We start from the raw sequence: 13,283 nt of genomic DNA, 5'->3' as shown, positions 1-13,283 counted from the left end.
AGAGTGGCCCGGCAGACGTGTCCATCCTCATTCATCTCTCTTGCTCCTTGGGTGCAGTTTCTGGTACCTCGCTGAGCTTACACAGCTGAGATGCACAGGAGCAAAGCCATCCTCTCGTCCTCTTGGCCTTGAGGTCCAATCAGCAGCGATACTCAAAAAAATGTGACACTCAGGACAGAGGCTGGCTGTGGCCCAGAAGCAGGATCCTGGAGGCCCCCTCTGCTGGACCCGGGCACTATTACCCCTTTAGTCACTGCGCCACGGAAAGATCCACGGGTTCTGAGAGATGGGGCGGGGCTGGCCCAGCCAAGGTGGCAGGCGGCACTTAGGAGTTCGGGTCAGCAGATCCAGACAGACGTTTTCTACCATTTTCACGGTGTCAGCGTATCAGTGCCTGTCAGTGCTGCCTGGAAGAACAGGGGCTGATGCTGCCGTCCCACAGAGTTCCCGGCCCCACAAGGAGGGGGCTGTGCTATTCTCCTGTTTGGAGCCTGGCACGGGGCCTCCCCTGCACACACACACAGTCCCTGCTGGTCGAGAAGGGAGGGATGGAGGAGTCGTTTGAACATTAATGAAAACATCGGGGCTGAGGACACCCTTCCCATGACGGTGCCGAGAGCAACCAGACTGCTCTCTCTGTCTGATAACCCTGTGGCTTGTTGGCGGCCTTTTTGTAAATTTTTTGAGCAGCTGGAAGTCTGGGGTTGGGGGATTGCACTGCCTGTGTTCCTGCATCTTCCACGAAGAACCTGCCTGCGTCGCGCCAGCAGGGCGCCAGAGGGCCTGCCCCAGCGAACTGTAGGAGCGCTACCCGGCCACCTTGCAAACGACACCCTTCTTCATTCTCGACATGCCCCCCTGACATGATGATCCGTTTCCTGGGGCTGCTGGGACACAGCACCACAACCTGTGGCTGAAAACAACAGACACTGATTCCCTCACGGTTCTGGAAGCCAGAAATCCAACATCAACGTGTCGGCAGGGCCGGGCTCGTTCCAAAGACTCCTGGGAGGACCCTTTCTTGCCTCTTCAGCTTTTGATACTCCCCGTGCTCCTTGGCTTGTGGCCGCATCCCTCCAGCCTCTGCCCAATCTTCACGGGGCCATTTCCCAAATCTCTGTCTGCCTTTCTCTCACACGGGCTCTCGTCATTGGATCTAGGGATCTGGGAAGATCTCCTCTTAAGAGCCTTAACTTGATCATATCTGCAAAGACCTTATTTCCAAAAAAAGATCACATTCACTGGTTCTGGGCGTAAGTTGTAGAGTTAAATAGAGCCTAAGAGTCGGGCTGCCTGAGTTTGAACCTGACGCTGTGTGACCTTGACCCAGTTTGCTGATTTTCTCTGCCTCAGTTTCCTCATCTTGTCAACCATTACTCCTAATTACTCACAACACTTTATAATGAAATCATTTTATAGAGTTGCTGCCAAACATTTAGATGAAGTGCTTGTTTTAAAATAAGCATGTGGGGCGCCTGGGTGGCTCAGTGGGTTAAAGCCTCTGCCTTCAGCTCAGGTCATGATCCCAGGGTCCTGGGATCGAGCCCCGCATCGGGCTCTGTGCTCAACAAGGAGCCTGCTTCCTCCTCTCTCTCTGCCTGCCTCTCTGCCTACTTGTGATCTCTCTCTGTCAAATAAATAAATAAAATCTTTAAAAAATAAAATAAAATAAAATAAGCATGCAATAAATTGTCGTCGCCATGATTACTTTTACTTCCCATCCAACAGAGGGGACACAGCAGCGGTGGTGAAGAACCGTGAATTTGGAAGTATCACAGGGGTGACTGTGCGTGACTGGGTGCTTCTTTCACCTGGCGAAGGGAAACCAGGTGTGTGTAGACCAGCGGGGCCCAGCTGGAGGCAATTCTGCCCTTCCAGAGAATTGTGGGCAATGTCTGGAGACACTTTTGTTTGCCACGCGGAGTGGAAGGTGCTCTTGGCCTACGATGCTGCTGAATGCCAACAATTCATGGGACAGATGCCCAACAAAGAATCGACCAGCTCCAGGTGTCCGCGGTGCCGAAGCTGAGAACCCCAGGGGGTAGACAGACTCCTCATGTTTCTGTGTGTGTCCAGGATGGCACACAGCAGGCAGTGTTGGCAGAGAAGCCAACACTGACCCGTGTTCCCATCAGCAGAAGGAGGCCCCTAGTGCGGTCCTGACTATGTGAGGTATCCGCACTCAGCTCAGACTATTAGAAGGTAAGACTGATGCCTTCCCAAAGACTGCTGTGCTCCCCGATCGCGCTGGGTTCAAGTATAGCTGCTCCTCCTGTCCCTCCTCCGTATGCAACTCTGGGAACTGGGACCAGAAGATGCCAGAACGTCAGCAGGTCATTCTCTCATCGGCGACTGGCTCGCTGGGGGACCAGAAGTCAGGAGGTGCCCATTTCTGACAGTTCTGTGAAAATCAACTCTGGATCAGAAATGAGTCTTTGGAGTTCCTGGAACATGAGATTATTCTTATGGACCCTTTGGACTTGACTCGTTAGTGGTGACGGCCTTCCTTGCTAGGCTCCAGGTGGGAACTCAACCAACCACTGTCCCAGGACACACTGAGGACAAGTGGCTTGCCCCATGGGCACCTGCGCTGCACTGGGAGACCCAGATCACAGGGACCTGCCCGTGGCCCAGAGGAAGCAGTCCTGCATCTCTAGGCAACTCCTCTGTAGCTAAGACTGAGGCCTCTTTAGGTAGAGGACACTGCTAGGCGGCCGGCTGGGTCTCTGGGACGGGTTGTGAGTTCTAGCATCGGGGTTCCGCAGTGGCCCCCTCCTCCCCTCCTTCCGGGCCACCAGAAGGGACCACTTTCAATGGCTGCCATCGTCCCCGTCCCTGAGCTTCGGGAATGGCTCTCTGGGTCGCATAGGGCTCCCCTTCCTCACATCTGGGAGAGACGAGGCGGGATGTGACACACTACACGCAGGACGCAGAGCCAGGATGCCTGCTCTACCATCCGTATGTGCTGGGAGTTCGCGCACCTCCTGTATTAGCTTCCGGGGGTGGTTGTAACACGTTTCCACCAGCTTGAGGGGCATAAGACAACAAAATGATTTAAGGAGCCCAGACGTCCAAAATCAAGGCATTCGCAGGGCGGTGCTCCCGCTGAAGGTTCCAGGGCAGGGGGCAGGGGTGGGGGGTGTCTGCCTTGACCCTTCCAGCTTCTGGTGGCTGCAGCCATCCGCGGTCTGCCTCTGGTGACACGGCTTGTCTTCTGAGTGTGTCTGTTCCCTGGGTGATCCAGGATGACCGCCTCATCTCAAGATCCTTAACTTCCTCACCTTGGCAAAGACCCCCTTCCCAAATACGACAACATTCACAGGCTCGTGGAGTTATCCTGGGGGGGGCGGGGCAGGGAGGCATTTTTTAGCCCATCGCAGTCACCCATTTCCTCTGTCCTCTTCTGGAAAATGACAGGCCAATGGGGCTTGAGTGACCCTCTGGCTCGAAAATTCTACCTGTGAGCCTCAGAGAGGGGTCGGCTCCGCTCCAGAGTCCCAGATGGATGGGGGGATGGATGCTTTTCAAAGCACCTTCACACCTGTTATTTCGCTTCGTGCCTCCGACCTCCTAATGAGGCCCCTAGAGGGGCTAATGTGAAACCCATCTAATTGACAAAGCAGCCGAGGCCTGGAAACTCCCGACTCACGCTCTCCTTGGGTTATTCAGCAAATGAGAGCCAGGAGCAAAGCTCTTGGTTCCCCCCAGGGCCATCCTCCTTCTACGGTGGAGACTCTCACCACCGTGGTGCGCTTTGTTCTGGAAGCCAAGGAAGGCATGAATCAAAGCCTGCCGTACAGATGCAAACCCGCCCAGAATCCTTAACTCACAAGCATTTAAGGTGGGGTGTTGGAGGGGCTACATTTGAATTCACTGTGGCCCGGGGCGGCAGCAAGTTCCCAGGGTCTGGCTGCGCAGGGACCGGGTCAGAGACCTCTTCTTCCCTGTGGGAATCTTCCTAAGCAAGCAGATTTCCCCCAGACCCAGGAACTGAGAGGCCATTAGGGACGTTGGCATAATTAGAAAGACCTGCTTTGCCTCCAGATGAGAAAGACTTCAAGAGTCTTAGGACTGATCAAATTCAGGGATGGGCAAGGGGTTGGGGGTGGGGTCCTTTTGCCGGGGTGGGGGGAATAGGGGGGGTAGGGGTAGAACACCCACCGCTGCCTTTTTAATCTAACTCAGAAATGAGGATGAGGGGATAATTACAGCCAAGTAATTTTGGAGACCTTGAGAAGGAACAGGCAACCTCAACGCAAGGTATCATTATGTTCATGACTCGTCAGGAAGAGGTGGGGGAACCAGTTAGGAATGGGCTAGGTGAGAAGCGAATGTACCGCCTGAAGATCCCGGGAGGGCGTGGTGGGTGTATGGGCTGGAGAGGACCATTATTTATTTATTGCTTTTGTTAGGTGACTGGGTGCTATGGGGGATGTGTGTGTCCCACAGGCGGAGATAAACCACCCAAGGGTCAACCCTCAGTAGGTGGGTGGAAGTTTAAAATTCTCCCCTCCTCTTCCTGCCACCTTCCTCACAGGCCTAATATGGTGCCAGAAATCCCCACCATTAGCGACTGCACCCTGCGGGGCGGGGGGTGGGGGACTGCAGAAGCCCTGCGTCTAGGAGAAGGCATCTGGTGACCCGGGAGGAGGGAAGCAATTGCTGGTTCTACGATAGTACACCCTGATTTAGCTCCTTTCACCCAGTCCTGGCCACTGGAGCAGCAGAGACCTGGGGGGCCTCCTGGTTTGCTGGGTGGGGAAGAGCTTGGCCCCAGGCTGCTGGATCCCTGCTGCGTGCATCTGTGGGAAGCCGGGGGTGGGGGTGGGTGGAGGTTAGGGGGGGTGGGGGGGAGGTCAGCAAGATTAGAAGGTGGGGAGGGAAGGGTCGGTGCACACAGACTCCAGCCACCAAATGGCTTACAGATTCCGGGGAGGAGATAAGACACCACCACCAAGCAGGTGTTTAACCAGCTCTCAGAGCAAGGGAGCAACTTCAAGGGCCAACACCAGTCCCAGCCACCAAGCAGGGGGGTGGGGGGGTGCTCTTAACCGTTGGCGGTTCACAGGTCTCTGAGAAACCGAGGAGAGAATTTCGGAACCCCTCCTTTGAACGACGCACTCCCCTGTGTACACCAGGCATGCACACACGATACTTTGCATGTGTTTCCGGGGGCCGCTGGTCCCTGCAGCCCACGCCAGGACCTCTCCGTCGGGGACACTTCTTTACACCTTCAAAGACCTTGCTTTCACTTCCTCAGTTTGAAAGCTCTCGGCAACCCTGGGAGGTCAGTGCAGCATTGCCCACTTCCTCAGATCACAAAACAGAGACCCAGACAGACCAGCTGCAGGTCTTAAAAGCAGCTTGTGAGTGTCAGAGCTGGGGCCAGGACCCCTCCCTGCACAACTCGAGGGGACCCCACCTCATCCGACTCTGTGTTGTGCTCCAAGAAATGTCCTTTACAGAGAACACGAGGAGAGTGGTTTCCCTCTGGAGCCGGGCGATGCGGCTGCCTGGGCCAGCCCAAGCCCGGGTCTTCTGAAACCATTTCTGTAGAGCTTGTTTATAAGCAAATATGCAAAAGGGCCAACTGAGTGATAGAGTTAATGAGTCCTGGGGGGATTGAGACGGGGATGTAATTGCTGAAGTTTTGATGGCTAAGCTTCCAAATGGGAAACTATTTCTAAATCCCCTATTCATCTAACAAATCCGTATGTGGAGCACCTCCCAGGTAAATTACAGCTCCCTCCCTTGCCCCGTTGAGTAAAACCCAAACACTCTGCAATGGTCTCCATGCTCCAGCAGGGCCTCTGTCTTGCCTTCTTCCTCTCCTCACCTCTTGCCACTTGCTTCCTGATGTGTTACACTCCACCGACCGTGATCTTCTGTCAGTTCCTAGCTCTTGCCAAGCTTTTTCCACCCCAGGGCCTTTGCACTTGCTGTTCCTCCTGCCTTGGAATCTTTTTGCCCTGGCTCTTCCCATGGCTGGCTCAGTCTCATCCTTTAGGTCTTAGCTTGAAGAATGTCACTTTCCCAGAGAGCTCTTCTTTGACTTTATCTAAGAATATCCCTTCATGATTCTCCAGCCATCTGTTTCTTTCTTCTTCGCGCTTATAACAATCTGTAGCTGTTTCATGTCTTTATTTGCTTATGTACTTATTATCTGCGGCTCCTCTGACCATCTACAGTTCTATGAAGGTGGCAATCTTGTTGTCTTTATATTCTCAGCCCCCCGCACATGATAAGGGCTTAATTACTGAAGAATGAATGAAAAGTATGTTCAGAAGCAGGATTATTCCTTAGCCACCACTTACCCGTACTTAGTGCAGTAATACAACCACCATTTGGCTCCAGAGTGGAGGGTGACCCTGCCCTCATCTTGAGCTGGTGGGATCATGTCTTGCCAAATGTCAGCCTCCGGGGCCACCCGAGAAACCAAGATAAAGGTCCTATCACAGCAGTTTTGGGAAGCAAGAAGAAATGCAATGTCAGGGGGAGGTCATGATGCTCCTAGCTTAAGACAGTGATGCTAGCTTTAAAAAAAAAAAAAAGGTCTTATCAATCAGATCCATCGTCTAAGGAAATTGCCCTATGGACAGTTTGGTGACAAAGCCTGAAGAATGCGCAGTGGGCAACACAAGGGTGGCAGGGGACTTTTGGAAATTGTATTGCTTTCTCAGGAAAATGCTGCTGGCTTCTGGAATTGCAGTTTAATTAAATTCAGTTGGCTGGATACCTTCAAAGGCTGTTCCAGGTTCTTACCAGCCCTCACAGACAAGGCATCTTCCAAGCAAATGTGGGAGCGGGAGAGGGGTGAAGCAATCCCTGGCAAGATAAGGCAGGCACCCTCCAATCACGGATCATACCCCCCAGGCGTGCGGCGGGGGCGGTGGGGGGGGAGCAGCCGAGGGACCTGAGCGCCCCATCCTTCCTCCACCCACCCTATTCTGCCACCCAGGGACCATGAAGGGCGAGGCAGTGCTCTCTGCACAGAGGTAATGTGGGGCATCGGGGCTCTCAGAGAAATGCCGAAAGGGGCAGACAGACCCACGTCCCCTGATTTCTCAGACCCTCTTCTGATTTCTTCAGATGTGGACTCTCCCAGGGTGACTCACCTCTTACCCACGGGGTGGAGCCTACAGGGTAGGTTTCTCAGGGTTGATCTTTCTAGAAGAGAGGTTTGGGCTGCTGCCAGACGGAGCTGACCTTTGCCACGCAAGTAGCCCAGGACTACACGAGGTGCACACACGCCTTCTGTCTCATTTGATTTTTGTCAACAGTGTCTGGGGAAAGGTTTTGTTCAACCCATTTTCCAGATGAGGAAATCGAGGCACAGAAAGGCAATCGTCACTTACCCAAGATCACTCAGCTTCTACCCCCAGCGGTGTAGGTGGGGATGGTTGAGCTCATGCATTCGGCACTACGTCTTGATCACCTATCACTATAGATTATCAGGCACTATTTTGGGCTCCATGATAGGTTTTTTTTAAAAATGCAGGCCTTGACCTCAAAGAGTTTACTTTTTCATTTACAGTACAGATTGCATCTGACATATCCATGTGTGTATTTGTCTCTTTCCCTGTTAGGCTACACACTTTTTAAGAGAGGGAGCCTCACTTCAGCTTCCCAGGACCCCTTGGGCTGTTTGGTGAAGCCTACGATCCCTTTTCAAAACCCTGCTTTTCAGTGCATAAAATAAAGCATACAGGATTGCAAAGGAAACCAATTATTCCATAACACAGATATCAAAACCTGAAAAGCCAACTGTGTGAAGAAGTAATATATGAGCTTCTTTATTATGTCCGGAGTAATAAGACCTCATCACTAGTCTATCTGTGCGGTTTCTAACTTTTCAGAAGCACAAATGATATTTTGCAACAGCTGTTAGTGATAGGGAAGGCTCTGAGTGTGTGAGGGCTGAAGTCATACTACCATGGTTTGTTACCTGCGTTCCCAAGAGAAGAAAATACTGCCTTTCTAGGAGAGGTTACTGGAGGTAAAAATGGTATTTTTCTTCCCAGCTCTATGCATGAACCCCTGAATTCTAGCTATGCACCTACAAAGAGTTGTCCACGCCAGACTGACGACCCTTGTGAGCCAGGGGCATTTCCCCAGCACTGTGAGGGCCACAGTAACTCAGCCGGGAACGACACCTCCCATGGTCGCTGTCCTAGCTCCTTCTGATTGAGGGCGGGACTGTCTGGGTTTTCCAAGTTATCGGGGACGGTTCGGTGGTGACTTGCGGAGATCAAGCCAGAAATAAAGGCGGGAGGGCACCATGGTCCAGCGGATGGCCCTGGGGACACTAGAGACCAGATTCACATGCAGATGCCCGGGCTCACTCTTAAGGGTCAGGGCTCAGAGCTCTCCGCTGCACAATGGGGCTGACGATTGTGCCCTGGCGGGGTTGCTGGGAGGACCCAGGAGATCAGAGATGGGAAGCAAGGGTACAGCGCCTGTGCGTGGAAAGCACTCAATAAAGGAGCCGTCTGAGCGCCCCTCTGCACCTTCACTGCTTCTCTCTCGTGCCCGTGGAGTGCAGCAGACGGCGTCTGAACCCGACCTCTCCAGACTGCTGCTTCCGCATCCCTCTTGGGACCCCACTCCAGGACGTGCCTTCGTACAGCTGGGAGCACCTCCCTGTGGGAGCCACAGAAAAGTTTCTCTCTTCCTCCCCACCGCCCAGCCCAGCCCGGGCTGATGAAGTTAGCAGTGCACACGTCACCACTGGCTCGATGGCTTTTCTTTTCTTTCCTTTTTTTTTTTTTTTTTTTAAATTGTCCACCAAAGCCGAGTTGCTGAGTGAATCGTTAAGGGAGCGAATTCCAAGAGCGTGAGCTTCTCTTGTTTCCCAGGACAGGTTTGGGCCAAGACAAACCCCGTGATGCCAACAGCAGTTGCTAGAACAGTGCAGCTTAAAGCTGACTTCTCGGCAAGGCTTTCGGGGCTCTGCTGGAACTTTCTCCTCCCTCTCCTTCCACCCCGTGATTAAAGGAACCACATATAACTTTCTCCTTATGTCTCATTCCTCTTCCTCCCCCCTGTGCCCCTCTGCAGAGTCCCTCCGAGTTTCTCAAAGAGCCCCGGAGCTGTGGCCTCTTGATTTATGTTCGCTTGGCAACGTGAGGTTGAAATAGCCCCACAAGCCTGAATAACTGGAAACTGGCAGTGGAGGAGGACCGGGCGGGTGGGAGGGTCCAGTAGTGGCTTGTGCATTGCCCTCCCCCCATCAGACCAGAGCTGTGGACCCCAGAAACTGCGTGCAAAAGGAGCATCAAATCAAGTGACTGGAGTTTGAAAAAGAGGTGAAGGTTGTCCAAAGAAACTCAAACTATCAATCCTTTCTGGGTGCTGGGCGACTCCTTGGGTTTTCTCCTTCCACAGATCCCTCCTCCTGCTCCCTGTTCATTTTCCCGGAGGGGAACTCACAGCAATTTTAATCTCCCGATCTGGCTCATTGCAGACACGCTCTCTAAATTTCAGCTGAATTAAATATTTGTATAAAAGAAGTTGGGAGTCCACTCTTCTGAATTTAGTGCTGTGACACATTTTGCCTGAGCATGCGACTATGTCTTTCACACTCCCTACGAGGTTGTGTCTGTTTCCTGAATTCGATCTTGAGTGATCTGAGGGTAGGAACTATTCTTCCCTCCTTCTCCCCTTCCACAAATATTTATTGAGCACCTACTAGATGCCATCATCCTCTCCTCTCGCCCCCCCCCCCTGCCACTAGCACTGGGCTTGTCTGTGTTCTGCTAGCTGCTGGAAGGACAGACGAATGAAAAGACAAGAGTTTTAGGTGGGATTCCAAAAAGTAAGCCAAGATCTTCAGTTTTCCTGGAAGGCTGTGCATGCAGTTAACATCTTAGAAATGGGAGCCCAGACAAGCATGAAATGGGCTGTGACTGGCTATGAATAAGAATCCCTGGTTGTCGGTCCCAGCTCAGCCACCATTTTTCTGCAGGGGTCTGGCAATAATCTATCAAATGTTTTGGGCTATTGCGGTCCTGTCTGTAAAATGAAGGCAAGCTCAAGATTTCTTTCATATCTAGAGTTCTGTGTTCTCTAAAACCCTTACCCCCAGATCCAGTGATATGAGACCCTTCCACAACCGAATTAGGAGACCACCAGACTGGCTTCCAGCATATTCACTTCTCGGACCATCTCTTCTTGGTCTGATTGGAACTTCTAGTGTCTTTTCTTGTTCAAGACTCTAGAGTGGCTCTCAGCTGTCTGTCATATGCAGTGTACTTTCCTCTCCTTGGCTTTCAAAAGATAAACAGTCTGTTCACAATCCACAAATCCGCCGTATTTCTCAGCACTCAAAACTTGGAATCCCTGGTCCAGGCAGGCTGCTTTCCTCCTTGACCCTGATCTGCCTCCAGGCCTTTACTTAGGTGCCCGTCCTGTTCTGTTTCTGATTTTAAATCATAGTGATTTCGTACCATCTCTATTAGAGTCAACAAACTCAAAATTGATTCTGAATAGATCACCCCAAAATAAGAACTTATTACACAAAAGAAAAAAATTAGCCAAGTTCCACATGCAAAGACAAAGAGATGCAAACACCTTGGCTTACTTCTTTTTGGTTTTTTGTTTGTTTGTTTGTTTCCTTTTTAAATCTGAGGAGGAACCACAGACCTTACTTATTGATTGTCTCTGGCTGATTGACTATAGGAGCTGCCTCTGATCGCTCACCATCCTCTGCCTGTGGTGGGGGCCATCCTGTCACCGAGCCATTTTACACGCCTTTAATTACTTCCTTGGGCTAAATTCTTAACAGTAGAATCACTGGAATTAAAGGTCTTTTGATGATGGGGGGTGGGGTGGCAGAAGAGGAACCAAATCTTTCGGTGGGTCCAAGGACCACGCTGAGTGAGAAAGTGACAATCCCCATCTTCTTTGGAAATGGGACAGTATAACAGGTTCCCTGGCACCCTTGCTGTCCTGCCTACTAACATTCCGACCCAACACCAAGCTTCTGAGACCTCGAGACCTGGATCTCTAAAGGTAATATACTAAAGGGGGAAAAAAAAAAGAAAAAAACCCACCAACCTGCAGGATATCTTTAGCCAGGACTGAAGACTCCAGAGCTAAGCCTCTCCTGAGTCTGCTCCAACCCACTGCCCCCCCCCCCCGCCCCTCTCCTCGGGTGATGGAACTATGCACTTGGGCATATGTGATTGACTGTGGTATTAAGAAAATATGTATGACACAATGTTTTTTAGCTTTTTCCAGAGATATTTATATCACACAAATGGCATGTTGGGCTCCCCCCTCAACCACTAAGAATGAATAAATCAATTGTCCTAATCAAGCTAATGGAGAGGATGTGGACTAGAAAAATGGGAGGGAGGGGGCTCTCTGCCTGAGCCTGCCGCCTCCTGATCAGAGGGGCCCTCGCAAAGCTTCTTCAGGTCTCTGGGCCTCTGTTTCCCTGTCTTCAAGATGGGCATGGTGTTATCCGACCACTAATGACTTCGCAGGAGAAAGAGCTCCCGAAGCATTTGGAGTTTCTTGGAAAGAAAGTAGCAGCATGAATTTTTTATCCTCAATTTTTAGTTCCTTGGAGCTTTGCAGAGGAGGGGAGCTGTAAACCCAGAGAACTCACCACTACATTCTGGTTTATTAGGTTTTTCTGTCTCACACGATCCCACAGATCTGACCTTAAGAACAACTCAGAATATGGTCGTGGTGGGGGAGGGGAATGCAGTTTGTTGTGGTCGTTGTCATTACATAAAAATTAATGTCTTGGCAAAGGCAGGGATCACCCTGTCGTGCTGAGGTCATGTTTACACCAAACGAATATATTTCAAGTTCCTAAACCTTCGGCAGCACTACAGGGCTGGACCAACATTGTTCCCAAGCAAGACTCAGAATCCCCTGCCAGAATCACGATGGCTCTGAAGGGAAATGTTAGCTGAGTACTATTTTTGCAGCCAGAACCCCATCAGTGTCCAGATGCCTTATGGACAAAGCAGGTTTTCCAGTTCCTGACTTACTGAGGCCTGTTAACTCCACTGGACTGTGGAAAAAAAAGAAAAGAGAAATTCACAAGGACATAGGACCCAAACTTGGATCTCATTCCTTGTTCATCCTTCCATTCACCAAATATTTATTGAGCAACCTAGGATCTCCCGGGGACGGTGCTAAGTGCTGGGGTTGCAATGGATGGCAAAAGCACAGCTGTCCCTGCCTGGGAGGCGGGGAAGCTGTGGTCAAGTTGAGAAGATGGACATTAATTGGTACACATAGAAGGAAATGTAAAATTACCAAATAGGGGACAATGAGCAAAGCTAAGGGAGTGAGACGCATCCCAGGCGGTGCGGGGGGGGGGGGGGGGGGGAGTCTGTTCTAGCCTTGGAGAGGAGGAAAGGGGGAAGTCACCGCATATACCAAGGTCCCTCTTAAATGCAAGAGAACAGCACTTCTGAGGATATGACAGGCAAAAGGATAACAGTAAGGGGGAAAGACCTGAAAGATGGAGCTAGACACACCCACTGGGATGGCCAGAAAGGGGGTGGGGGGGACCCAACAGGAAAATAGCAAGTGTTGGCAAGGAATGGGAAAACCTGGAATGCTTGCACTCTGCTCGTGGGCATGTAAGACGGCGCAGTTACGCGGAAAGTGGAAAACAGTCTGGCACTGATTCAACAGGTTAAATACAGAATAACCACAGGCCCCAGCAATTCCGTTCCTGAATATATACCCCCCTGAAACTGAAAGCAGATGCTCAAAGGAAAACTCGTACACAAGCTTCAGAGAGGCAGTATTCATAACAGCCCAAAGCTGGAAACAAGCCTAATGTTCATCAATGGATACACGAAGGGTGATATATCCATACACCATGGAAGATTATTTGACCACAAAAAAGAAGTAAGTTCTGCCACTGGCTACCGCATGAAGGAACACTGAGAACATGATGCTAAGGGAAGGACAAAGTCATAAAAGACTATACATTGTCGGGTCCTATTTACATGAGATGTTCAGAATAAGTAAATCCATAGAGACAGAAAGCAGACTGGGGTGGCTGCTTGGGGTGGGGAGGAGGTGTGGGGTAGGAGTTGTCCGAAGGGGATGTGAGCCCTAACGACTAAGGGGTTTCAACTCGGGCAATGGTGGAAAAGTTCTGGAACAGATCGTTGTGAGGGTTGTACAACAGCATGAATCTAATGTCACTGAGCCACACACTTCAAAATGGTTAAAAGGTAAATTTTTCATTACATGTATTTAATAATAATAATAATGACAGTAATAATAATAATGTGGAGCTAGGGAGGGGG

Source organism: Mustela nivalis (genome assembly GCF_964662115.1).
Source record: "Mustela nivalis genome assembly, chromosome: 14".
Lineage (NCBI taxonomy): Eukaryota > Metazoa > Chordata > Mammalia > Carnivora > Mustelidae > Mustela > Mustela nivalis.
This window is presented reverse-complemented; position numbering follows the sequence as displayed.